Source organism: Nannospalax galili, unplaced genomic scaffold (assembly GCF_000622305.1).
Source record: "Nannospalax galili isolate Female #2095 unplaced genomic scaffold, S.galili_v1.0 scaffold635, whole genome shotgun sequence".
NCBI lineage: Eukaryota > Metazoa > Chordata > Mammalia > Rodentia > Spalacidae > Nannospalax > Nannospalax galili.
The window spans coordinates 787802-799413 of record NW_008335836.1 but is presented as its reverse complement, the minus strand read 5'-3'; positions in this window follow the sequence as shown (position 1 = coordinate 799413).

Sequence of the window (11612 nt, the reverse complement as noted above, 5' to 3'; positions counted from 1 at the left end):
TCATAGCACTGAGTTTTAAGAAGTGTGAGTAAGACACCTGATCGTAGCACTGAGTTTTAAGGGAGAAGCTTGAGAAAGAATGTGACAAAGGATACAAATATTCTGCTAGGAAACCGCATGTGACTGTCGTTAAGCCTTGTTTTCTGTGTGGATTTATACAAATTAGCACCCAATATTTTATGTTTAGAGGAATATGTGTGTGTGTGTGTGTGTGTGTGTGTGTGTGTGTGTGTAATATTTTCCATCAGTTTTGAGCGTTAATTAGTACAAGATAAAGTCAATAATTAAATTCAACTCAACTGAATTTGCTGTGTGACTATGAACTGATTATACTGATACTGTTTTATCAAAAGGCCAAGGAACCTAATGTTTATAATGTTGTTATAGTAAATATTGATATACCATACTGATATGCATAGATCGGTACATAGGAGGCAGATTAGAGTCTCAGTAGGTGGAACTGGTTGTATTTCTGTCCCTTCAGTGAGCTTGCATTCCAGGAATCCAATCTTGGTCCACTTTTTGTAGAATTCTTTATCCCCACAGCATGCCTTGTTTGAATAACAGATCGGTGCTGGATGAGCCAAAGGAAGTGAAAAGTGTTTGTGTAGATGAATTGGAATTCTTATATTACTAAAAATTAATCTATACAAATATTCAACAACAGTGTAATGCACAGGTTGTTTAAGAAAGTTAGGAATGCTGTTGCTGGTTAATGGATAAGAGATCATACTAATAATATTAGACATATTAATCTCCCTTTACCTCTTTTCCGTGGAACTCAATCTCCACTCAGCTCTTATCTGCAATAACCAGATGATATGCTTCAGCCTATTTCTATAACTCATTTTTTTCTTATTTCATTTTTCTGATTTTATAATGCTTATATATATAGTGAAACTATAATATTTTATTGTTTATTTTTCTTTCTTTAAAATTTCTCAACATCAGAATTTTTGTGCAAGTATTTTTTGAGTTGAGTTCATTTTTTGAATTTTTGTACATATACAACACTTCTTAACCAAATTTAGACACCGTTCCTATGCATGTCCCTCCCCCCACCAGATCATGTATTCCACTATATATGTTAAGTCCTATCCAGTCAGGCATTTGTACCCAGATGTCTTTTGCTGCAAGTTCGACCGCTAGAGTCTAGTCAGTCTATGTAGACACCCTTGGTAAGTCCTACTCTCCCTCACCCTGTAGTGATCAGTCTCCAATAGTTCCCATCCTGGGACCAACCTGCCACCAATTTATCTTGCTCCACTCTGGGACCTTGTCTGATTGAGGTGGCATGGGACCTGTGCTTGAAGCCATGACTGACACAAGTTCACATGTGAAAGCTTCCAGAGGCCCTGATACCCCCAGTTCCTGTGTTCCTGAACCAACCTTGGCTCTTACAATCTTTTTGCCCCCCCTTACCCAATGTCCCTGAGCCGTGGGTGGGAGAGGTTTGATGTAGGCATCTTATCCAGGGACACACACTCTACAGTCTCTTATTCTTTAAAAGTTATCAAGTTGTGGCCCTTATGTATGCATCGCTCTCTGTTGTATAAGGGAGCTTCACTGGTGAGAGTTGAGGGATGCACTAGTTTTCTCTCCACTCCCCATTCTGCTATGTTCTATGAGTCTTAGATATAGAAGTTCCACTGCAGATATGTCTCCTAGCTTTGGGCATCTCTCTAAAGTATATTCTCTGTGTCTGATCAGTTGTGGGGTTTTGCAGTATCCTCTATCTTTTGCAAAATAAGCTGCTTTAATGAGTGGCATACAGTATAGTTGTCTGTAAATACAAGAATCAGTGTTTACTACATAGTAAGAAGTTTCATTTGCCTAGAGATATGACAGAGATAAGGTTTTCTTTAGGATCTATGACCTCTATAGCCATGTGTATTTGGTTGTGTTTACAGTGCCACTTGTGAGTTTACTCCCATTGAGAGAGCCTTAAGTCCAATTAGATAGCTGTTGATTGCCCCCAAGTTATCAGTGCCGCTATGGCACCAGTTTGCTCTGCTGGTTATTATAGTTATTAGTCTTTAGGGCTGGATTGGATCATTGATTGATTTTATCTCTTGGTAGCGTGCATGGTATTCTCCAAAATGATGAGAGCTAAACTTCAGGTAGAGGCTTCCAGGTCAGTTCCTGCTCCATTGCTCCAAGTTCTATGTCTGAAGTGTGCCCTGTCTTCAGCAGTAGGCTGAAGTTCCTACTTATCTTCCAGTTCTGTGAAATAATCAAGAGCTCTGACAATAGCCTGTGTTATTTTAGGAGTCTCTTAAACCACTCTGACCAACCACTTGAAGGGAATTCTCTCCTGGCACTGTGTTCCTTGCCATACAGCTCCCAGGTATACATATACCCTAATGTTCAGGCACCATATGTGCATTTCTCAAGGGGTTTCTGAGGCAACACATTTCTCTCTGGCTCTCCTAAACCCATGCCCCAAGATCCATTCATCTCTACTATCTCTGTTCCCCCATCAGACCTTCCTCCTCCCTCCCCAGTCCAAGCGACCCCATTATACCTCCCTCCCCTCAAAACACCTGCCTCTCTCTACCCCTCCTTCCTGAGTTCTCTCATTCCCCATTGTGGCCCCTGCATGTCCCTCTTTCCTTTGTCCTAGCAGACTACTCCATCTTTCCCCACCTTCCCCCTGGTAACATCCATACCCCATTATCCCCCTCTTTCAGGTTCTTTCTTTTCCTTTACCTCCATTTTTCATTTCCATTTTCCTGGTTCCTGGTGCTACAACAGAATTTACATACATACATGTAAGGGATTGTTGCTGCAATCCACAAATGAGGGAGAACATATCCCTTTTCCTTTTCTGCGTTTGTGTTACTTCACTTAGTATAACACTATTTCCATCCATTTACCTGCAAATTTCATAATTTCATCTTTTCTTATTGCTGAGTAGAACTTCATTGTGTAAATGTACCACATTTTCATTATCACTTCCTCAGCTGAGGGACATTTAGGTTGTTTCCATTTCTTAGCTATTGAGAAGAGAGCAGCAACAAACATGGATGCACAGGTATCTCTACAGTACAACGAGTGCTTTGGGTACATGCCAAGGAGTGGTATAACCTTCTCACTTCTAGGAAGTTACTTCTCCAAACTACTTACTACTGGTGCCACCTTGTAATTATGTTATTTTAAATGTGATTTTTCTTATTAGATTTGTTCTGTTTTTTTTCCCCCTCTATGGCCATTTAAAACTTAACATGCAGTTCTTGGCACATTGCACATCTAAAATATTTTTTTATTATATTTTCTTTTAAGACCCCAATTCCTTGCCTAAAATGACTCTCATTATTTCAGATATAGTCATATATCTGTCTTTGCTTCACCTGTAACCTGCTGTCCTCTGTAAAGGTAGACTAAAATAAATTAAGATTGATAAAGAAATCCAAGCAAAGTTTCTAGTGTGATGAAATCAGACTGAAGGGGGAGTGGAAGAAAGAGGAAACAGGCTACACAATGAACAGCAGGGTCTCCATGAGGGGTCTGGTTGGCAGTGTCCTAATGAGAATGCTCTTTAAAGCTCACTCCCCTGGACCCCACCATGGCTTGTTCAGCCTCCCTTAATGAATAGCTTCATAGTATTTTGGAACAGGGAAGAGTTAGTTGGTGCCCAGTAGAGGATAAAAGGATATGCCTTCCATCAGTCAAACAATCATTTCTAAACACCTAAGATTATCATCAAGCCATATGCCAGCAACTATAATTCATTTAATAGATCAGGGTGGCATGGGCATCAAGAGCGTACTAGGAAAGGCACTTGTGAGACGCTGGAGGAGAAACCCTGGAAGAATATTGTGGAATCTAGAGAGAGATTAGACTTCATTTAGGCTCATTCAGGTTACCAACACAATAGTTTCAGACTGTGAGCCTTTTAATATTCGTGCAGATTTAATTCATAATCATTCCGAAGCACCTCTTGTATCTTAGCTCTCACCTTATTTTAGGACATATTACATTCTAATAGAAGAAACAAAACAGTGATGGACTGTCTTTCAGGAGCCAAGAAAATTACCTTTTTTTTTTTTAAAAAAAAAAGGCAGCTATAGTTTTTTCATGAAAACTTCTGGAAAATTCCCAGATATAATGCATTTCACCCTCTTATTATGAAATCAGTTTCACAGGGAAGTTAAGAAGTTAGCTGCTTCAAAATAAATGTTCAAGCAAATTAATATGATAAACTGAACTTAGAACTTAGATATTTATAAAGCTTTTAAAATTTTTTATTGAATTTTTGAGAATTTTGTACAATGTATTTTGATCAGATTCAGATCTCCTCCCCTAATTTCAGCCCCCTTTACTACTCCTGGCTCAATATCAAGTCCTCTATTATTAATTTTTTAAGGTCTATTAAGTCTAATTTGTGTCCCAAATACCCTTTGGTGTGGATCCATTCCCTCTGGTGCCTGTGCAACCTGCCCAGGATTCCACCATTAAAGGCTTTTATAATAAAACTGTGGCACATTCCACAAATATTTGTACCCAGATGTCCCTCAGTGCAAGTTTATTCACTGGAGACAAGTCAGCCTATCTAGAATTACTCCCTTAAAGAAGATCTACTTTGCCTTGTCCAGCAGTAATGAGTTGCCAATAGTTCTTCAGCTAGAGTTGGGTCCTGATGCCCATTTCCCTCATTCTATGGTGGGTTTTGTCTGAATGGGTCTGCATGAGTCTTGTGCATGCTGTTACCATTGTTGCAAATTCATATAAGCAAGTTCCCAGAGGCCTGAAAACCTCTATTTCCTCCAATTCTGGTTCTTAGAATCTTTCCATTCCCTCTTCCACAGTGGTCCTTGAGCTGTGGGTGGGTAAGGTCTAATATAGGAGGCCTATCCAGGCCAGGGACACACATTTTGCAGTCTCTTATCTTCTAAAACTTAGCCAATTGTGGACATCTCTGTGCATCACACTCTGCTGTATGAGGAAGCTTTGCTGGTGAGAGCTGAGAGATACATTAGTATTCTCTCTACCACCTGTTTCACTATGTTCAATGAACCTGAGGTATAGAGATTCTACTGTAGATGTGACATCTAAGACCAAACATCTCTCAGACATATATTCTTTAACTGTGACCAACTGCATCTAATGCAAAAAGAAGGTTCTTTGATGAGTGGTGTATGGTATACTTGTCTGTAAATATAAGGATCCATATCTAGCACACAGTAAGAAATTTCATTTGTCTAGAGATGTGGCAGAGATAAGGTTTTCTCTAGGATATACGGCATTTCCAGTCAGAGTTCCCCCCCCCCATTGAGAGGGCTTTAAAACCAATTACATAGCTGTTGATTACCTCCTAGATAACAGTGCCACTACTGTATCAATAGAGATAGTTTGCTGTGCTAGCTGTTGTGGTTATTAGGCTTTGGAACTGAGTTGGAATGTTGATTAATTTCCCTTAACCCTTTGCATATAATCCCCTAGAACTATGAGAGCCTGGCTTAGGGAGTAGGCTTCCAGGTCATTTCCAGCTCTATTGGTCTGAGTCATGTGTCCGAAGTATGTCCTGTCTTCAGTAATAGGGTCTTTTATTATTATTATTATTATTTTATTTTTTTGATGTATATATGTGCATTGCACCCATATCGTGCAATGCCTTCAGAGGACAGAAGAGGTTGTCAGATCCCCTGGAACTGGAGTTACCGATAGTTGTTACCTGCCATGTGGGTGCTGCGATTTGAACCTGGGTCTTCTGCAAGAGCAGCCAGTGTTCTTAACAGCTGAGCCATCTCTCCAGCCCCAGCAACAGGGTCTTACCTTCAAGTTCTGGGAGGTAATCTGGGGTTGTAACAATAGCCTGTGTTATTTTGGGAGTCTCTTGGATATCGTAACAACTTAAAGGGAAGTTTCTCCTGTCTGGCACTGTGTTCCTTGTTATATAGCCTTCAGGTATACACATGAACTCATATTCAGATATTGAATGTGTATTTTTTGTGGGGGGGGGAGCGCTGAGTTAAAACATTGTAGGTAATTTCTTTCAAAATAAAAAAGTAAATATTTATTTTGGAAGAAATTCCTTAGAGCTCGCCTTGGGCTGGGATGCAGTCCAAAATCTATGGTGGTATTGGTGAAGTTCCTCAAAAGCCATGCTTCATTTCTCTGTTAACTGTAGGTACCTGTCTGTCTTGCTCTTCTCCACAGATCCTGAGCAACATGATTGTGATTCTGTGGCCACTTTGACAAGAAATTCACCCCAGCGGTACAGGCTGCCTTTCAGAAGGTGGTGGCTGGTGGGGCTGCTGCTCAAGCTCACAGTGCCTCTAGGATCCCAGCCTGTGTCCTTGTGGCCACTAGAAGATTCTTTCTTAGAATCTTGTCTTCTGGAACTAGGGAGAAATGAGCACTGCCAAAAGTACAGCTTCTGCCTAATAGAACAAATTAGCTCAATTTCATGACTTATTCCATTTTTTAATCTATGGATGGGAAATGTCTCAGAGTTCTTACTAGTAGGGAATTATTGTGCATTATACAGAGGTCAAAAGAAATCTATAAATAGAAGACTGACACCTCTTTTTTCCAAAATACAGAAATTGTCACAAATGTTTCATATATAGAGGGCCCTGCACAAGAAGAAATCTGTGGGAGATTTAAAACCTTAGGTATAACCACAAAGCTGACTTCTATTGTTATCCATTTTCTACAACTAATCTCTAAATAACACAGTCCAAACCATACTGCCAGCCCAAGTCACTGTCATATTTACCCCTTGTCTGTAGAATTTAACCCATTAATACAATCTATCATTTTGCTGTAAGGGAAAAATATCCGCACTAAAACATCTCAAATAGATATATAACCAAATAAAATCATTGCTTATGCTGTCTCCCATTTCATTCCCTGCAGAATTTAATATGGAAATTTCACTTGTGGATTAATGACCAAAGACTCAATAAATTTTCCCATACTTCATAAAGGAATCTTCCCACACACTCAAAATCTATCATTTCAAATCATTTCTACACACACACACACACACATTGCTTTGAACTAAAGTATTCTATAAGCACTACAACTTTCTGATCATAGCAAAATTTCTTCCTTTAAATGCTATTTTAGACATTTGTAAAATTAAGAGGTTTTTGTTTGTTTGTTTTGTTGGTTTTTTTAGGAGTGTTTTTAGAACTTCCCAACATGTATGCATTTCTTTAAATCTATAGTATGATCCTTTGGGTTATTATTATTATTATTAATTATTATTATCATTATCATTATTGCTTTTGTTTGTTTGTCTGTTTGTTTGAGACAGGGTCTTCCTATAGCCCTACCTGGCCTGGAACTTGCCGTGTAGACCAGGCTGGCTTTGATCTCAAAAAAATTCACCTGCCTCTACCTCCCAAGTACTAAGATTAAAGGCAGGCACCACCCTGCCCATCACCTTTGTGTTATTTTGTACTGACTTGCTGAACAGAGCCTAGTTCCTCCTTCTGTGTAAAAGTGCTTTCATAGTAACTTTAGTTTTGCTGCCAGGATACACTAATTGCATTACAGTTCACTGTTTCCAGTATCGCCTAAGAGCTGAAACTGTTTTGTGTCCATCCATGTTCTCCTACTTATAGCACTGTATACAGCAGATGCTGATAACTTTTTGTATTTGAAAAGGATCTTCAAGAGCCACAGACTCAGGTCTCAGCTATTTAGGGTCGTTTCCAGAAGCTCGAGTTCACACTCCTGAGATAGTAAAGTCTTCATAAGAGTCAGATATTAAGATTTTTGAGGAATTTCTAGGAAATTATCTTGAAAGGGGGAAATGACCTACTTCCTTTCCCTCCTAAAACATGTACAAATAGTTTAGCTCTTATTATGTCTTTGACTTTTCATTCACTTCTGGAAGGAGTCCAGTGATTCAAGGCAAAAAGTTGGGCCTAAAAATCCCAGCAAGGGAGAATTTGGTAAAATTCTCTGGGATGCATGTCCCACATAAATGGTTCCTATTTTCGAAATGCTCTGGTCTTCTTATTAGGATGAGGGGCTCAAGAAACAGAAAACAGCTTGACAGTTTATTATATCTTCGTTATTTGTTGGAATAGAACTTCTAATAAAAGCATAGGCATGGAATAAAATTCTTAATATTTGAGTTCACTGTTTTGATAGTTTAACAGTCATTTCTGTTCTTTATTATGTTCTTTATAAACTACATATGAAGATGTGTATATGTGAGAAGGAAATAGACGGAGGACTCAACTCTCCTTCACCCAGCAGTAAGTAATCAGCTGTCAATAGTTCTTTTTGGCTAAGGCTGGGGCTGCTACACATTTCCCCGGTTCTATACTTTTTGATAGATAACTTGCAACCTTGTCCGTATTTGTCTATAAGTCACAGAGAGAAATGACTTTTGAAACGTTGTTCATCGTAAGAAGCAGCTGTAATAACTGCAGCTCTAACTCTGCAGTTGGTAAGACGATTTCTGCAGTAGCTGTCTCCAGAGAGAGTAGGCAGCCTACAGACCTGCCATTAGTGAATGAAACTCAATCTAGGAGAATCTTTCTGAGCACAAGAAAAGGCAGGAGAAATCCTGCAAAAGTTGTAAAATAATGCCAATCAAAATTTCAACATTCGACTCTTTTTTTAAGATTTATTTCATTTTTTGTATATTTTCCTTGAATTTTTGAGTATTTCACACATATCTTCATCATCTTTATACCCCTTTCCCATCTGCACCCTCCCAACCCCCCCCACCTTACTGGATTTCACTCGTTCTGTCATTTATGTTAAGACCTATAGAGTCAAGTTGCGTCCTTCAATACAAGGTCATGCACTAGAATCTAGTCAGTCTATCTAGACTCATTCCCTTAAAGAACATCAGGTCTTCTTTACCCAGCAGTAATCAGCTTCCCAATTTCCACAGTTCTATGCTGGGTTTTTGTATGCTTGAATTTACATGGGTCTTCTGCATGCTGTCACCATTGCTGTGGGTTCATATGATCAAGGTCCCAGGAGCCTGTAAGACTGTATTCATATGGTCATTTACCTCCTTTCCTGACTCTTACAATGTTTCCACCCTATCTTCTGCAATGGACTCTGAGCCCTGGGTAGGTAAAATTTAATATAGGAGTCCTATTCAAGGACCCACACTCTGCAGAATCTTATTCTCTATGCTTTGGCCATTTGTGGCTTTTTGTGTTCATTGCCCTCTGTGCATGAGGGAACTTCACTGATGGGAGTTGGGAGGTGCATTAGTATTCTCTCTATCCCTTATTCCACTATGTTCTGTGAGCCTTGGGTGTAAAGGTTCCATCATAGATGTGTCACTTGGGGTTGGGCATCTCACAGACATTTACTCTCTGTGTGTGACCAGTTGTGTAACTCTGCACTAGTCTCCGTTGCAAAAGAAGCTTTTTTGATGGGTGGTGATTGGTTTACTTCTCTGTAAACACAAAGATCCATATTTAGCACATAGTAAGAAAGTACATTTGTCTAGGGCCCATCTATGGCATCTTTTAGCTATGTTTATAATATTACATGAGTCCCTTCCCACTGAGTAGACTTTAAGTTCAAGAAGACCCAAGATAAAAGTACCACTACCATACCAATAGAGAGAGCTTGCTGTGACGGTCATTGTTTGATTATTAGACTTTACAGTGGGGTTGAACATCGATTGATTTTTATCCCTTAGGAGCTTGCATAGTATTCTCTAGAACTCTGAGAGCTAATTTTCACTCAGAAGGTTTCCAGATCACTTCCAGCTCCATTGCTCCAAATGCTGTGTCTTAAGTATGTCCTATCTTCAGCAATAGGGTCTTACTTTCAAGTTCTGGGAGGCGATTAAGAGCTGTGGTAATAGACTGTGAAATTTTGGGAGTCTCTTAGACTATCTTGACCCAAAACTCAAAGGGAAATTTCACATCTCTGGTACTGTTTCTTGTTAAATACCCTTCAGCTACACACATGGACTCACGTGGAGATATTGTATGTGTAATTTTTCTGTAGGTTTTTGAACCAATATGTTTCCCCCTGGTTTTTCACAACAGCTAAGCAATATTTATTATACAAGCATTACCGAGGGTGAAATGGGGAAAATGGGGATACTTTAACTGGAGAGGGAGGAGGGAGGGTTAGACATGGAGAGGAGATATTTGACTTTTGATAGAAGAAAATGCAAACATAATCCTAGTCTTTAGTAGGATCTCTGGGTTTTTTTATGAACAGGGTTCCTGCAAAGGACTAGTATAATGTCCTGAAGTGTTGCTTCACACAGGCATGCTGGACCATCTTGAATGTGAAAGAGGTTCTTGGAAACAGGCAGGATTTGCACAGTGAGAAGACTAATTCAGGTTTAAATGTATTAAGATAAAGCCTCAAATCTACAGAGCAAGTAAAACATTAGTGCATTTTTTCACTTAAAACATTTGAGAGATCCCCTTTCTCAGAACTCAGCAATGTGAATTCTTTTCCCAGAACTAAATTGATAAGATCATAGTACTTTGTGGTTGTGGTAACAAATGACTGTCAAAATTATACTAAAGTTCTGTTATTTTATCAATATGATCCTATATGGATATGTAATATAATTCTTACCTAAGCCCCAAAGAGCTGTGGAAGAACCCAGTCTTTCCTGCATGGCCAAGATAAAAAATGTGCTTTTTTTGCATGTACCCATTGAGGGTTCTTAAAGATAAAATGGGGGAGCCGTCTATCCAACAGTGTAGGTGGTATTACTCAGACAGGGGGCAATGGAAATCTATGTCTATCTCCTTGGAGTAATAAAATATAGAATCTTTTTTTTGCCTGGTAACTTAACAGGGGAGAGACAGTTTTCTTCAAGGATGTAACCCCTTGTAGGTTGCCCATACTCCGGTGGATGGCCTTGCAATCAAGCATATAAGGCTGCACTAATTGGACTCAGTGTCTAAAAAATGACTACATGAAAATGGAAGGTGGAGCAGGTGGGAGGGCCTGGGAGGAGTTTGGTGAGGGAGGAGGGGTGGTGGATATAGTCAAAATGCATTGTTTACATGCATGAAATTCTCAGAAAATAAATAAAAATATATTTCAAAAATTGAAAAGCTATTGACATGAAACATTACTGTGGAATATTTGTTGCTGTTAATGAATGATAAGTAGGGTGAAAGATGATCCTAGACATTGTGGTATCTGAATAAAGAAGAGAAAGATGGCCACTAAAGAGGTGTGTCCCTGTTCTAAATTTAAGCAGGGGAGAGGGATCAGCAAGTAGAGTTGACAGAAAGTGAGAGGAATTTTAGATGGGTAGTGCCTAGATCCGTCACTGTGCTCAGATAATTTGTTGTCTTTCCACAGTCTTTTTACATCAAGAGAGAAAACTAGACTTCATGCATTCTTAGCCTATGAATGATGTATGCATTAGCTAAGGCAAAATCATGAATGGGAAACTAGAAGACATTGAAAACTAAATGAATGGACAATTATAGTTACTAGCAGAATGGCTTTCCTCCTTCCTGCTGCTTGGTATAAGTGCTGAGAAGCTTCTCTGCCTCCCCTGCACACACCTCCACCTTACCCCGACATTCCCAGATCACTGCAGGCAGAAATAGGCAGGTGTCACTGCTCAGGCTCTACTTTGATGCTTCTCCTAATGTTCTCCAAATCATTGGGTTCAAAACAGTTTTGTAGTACTT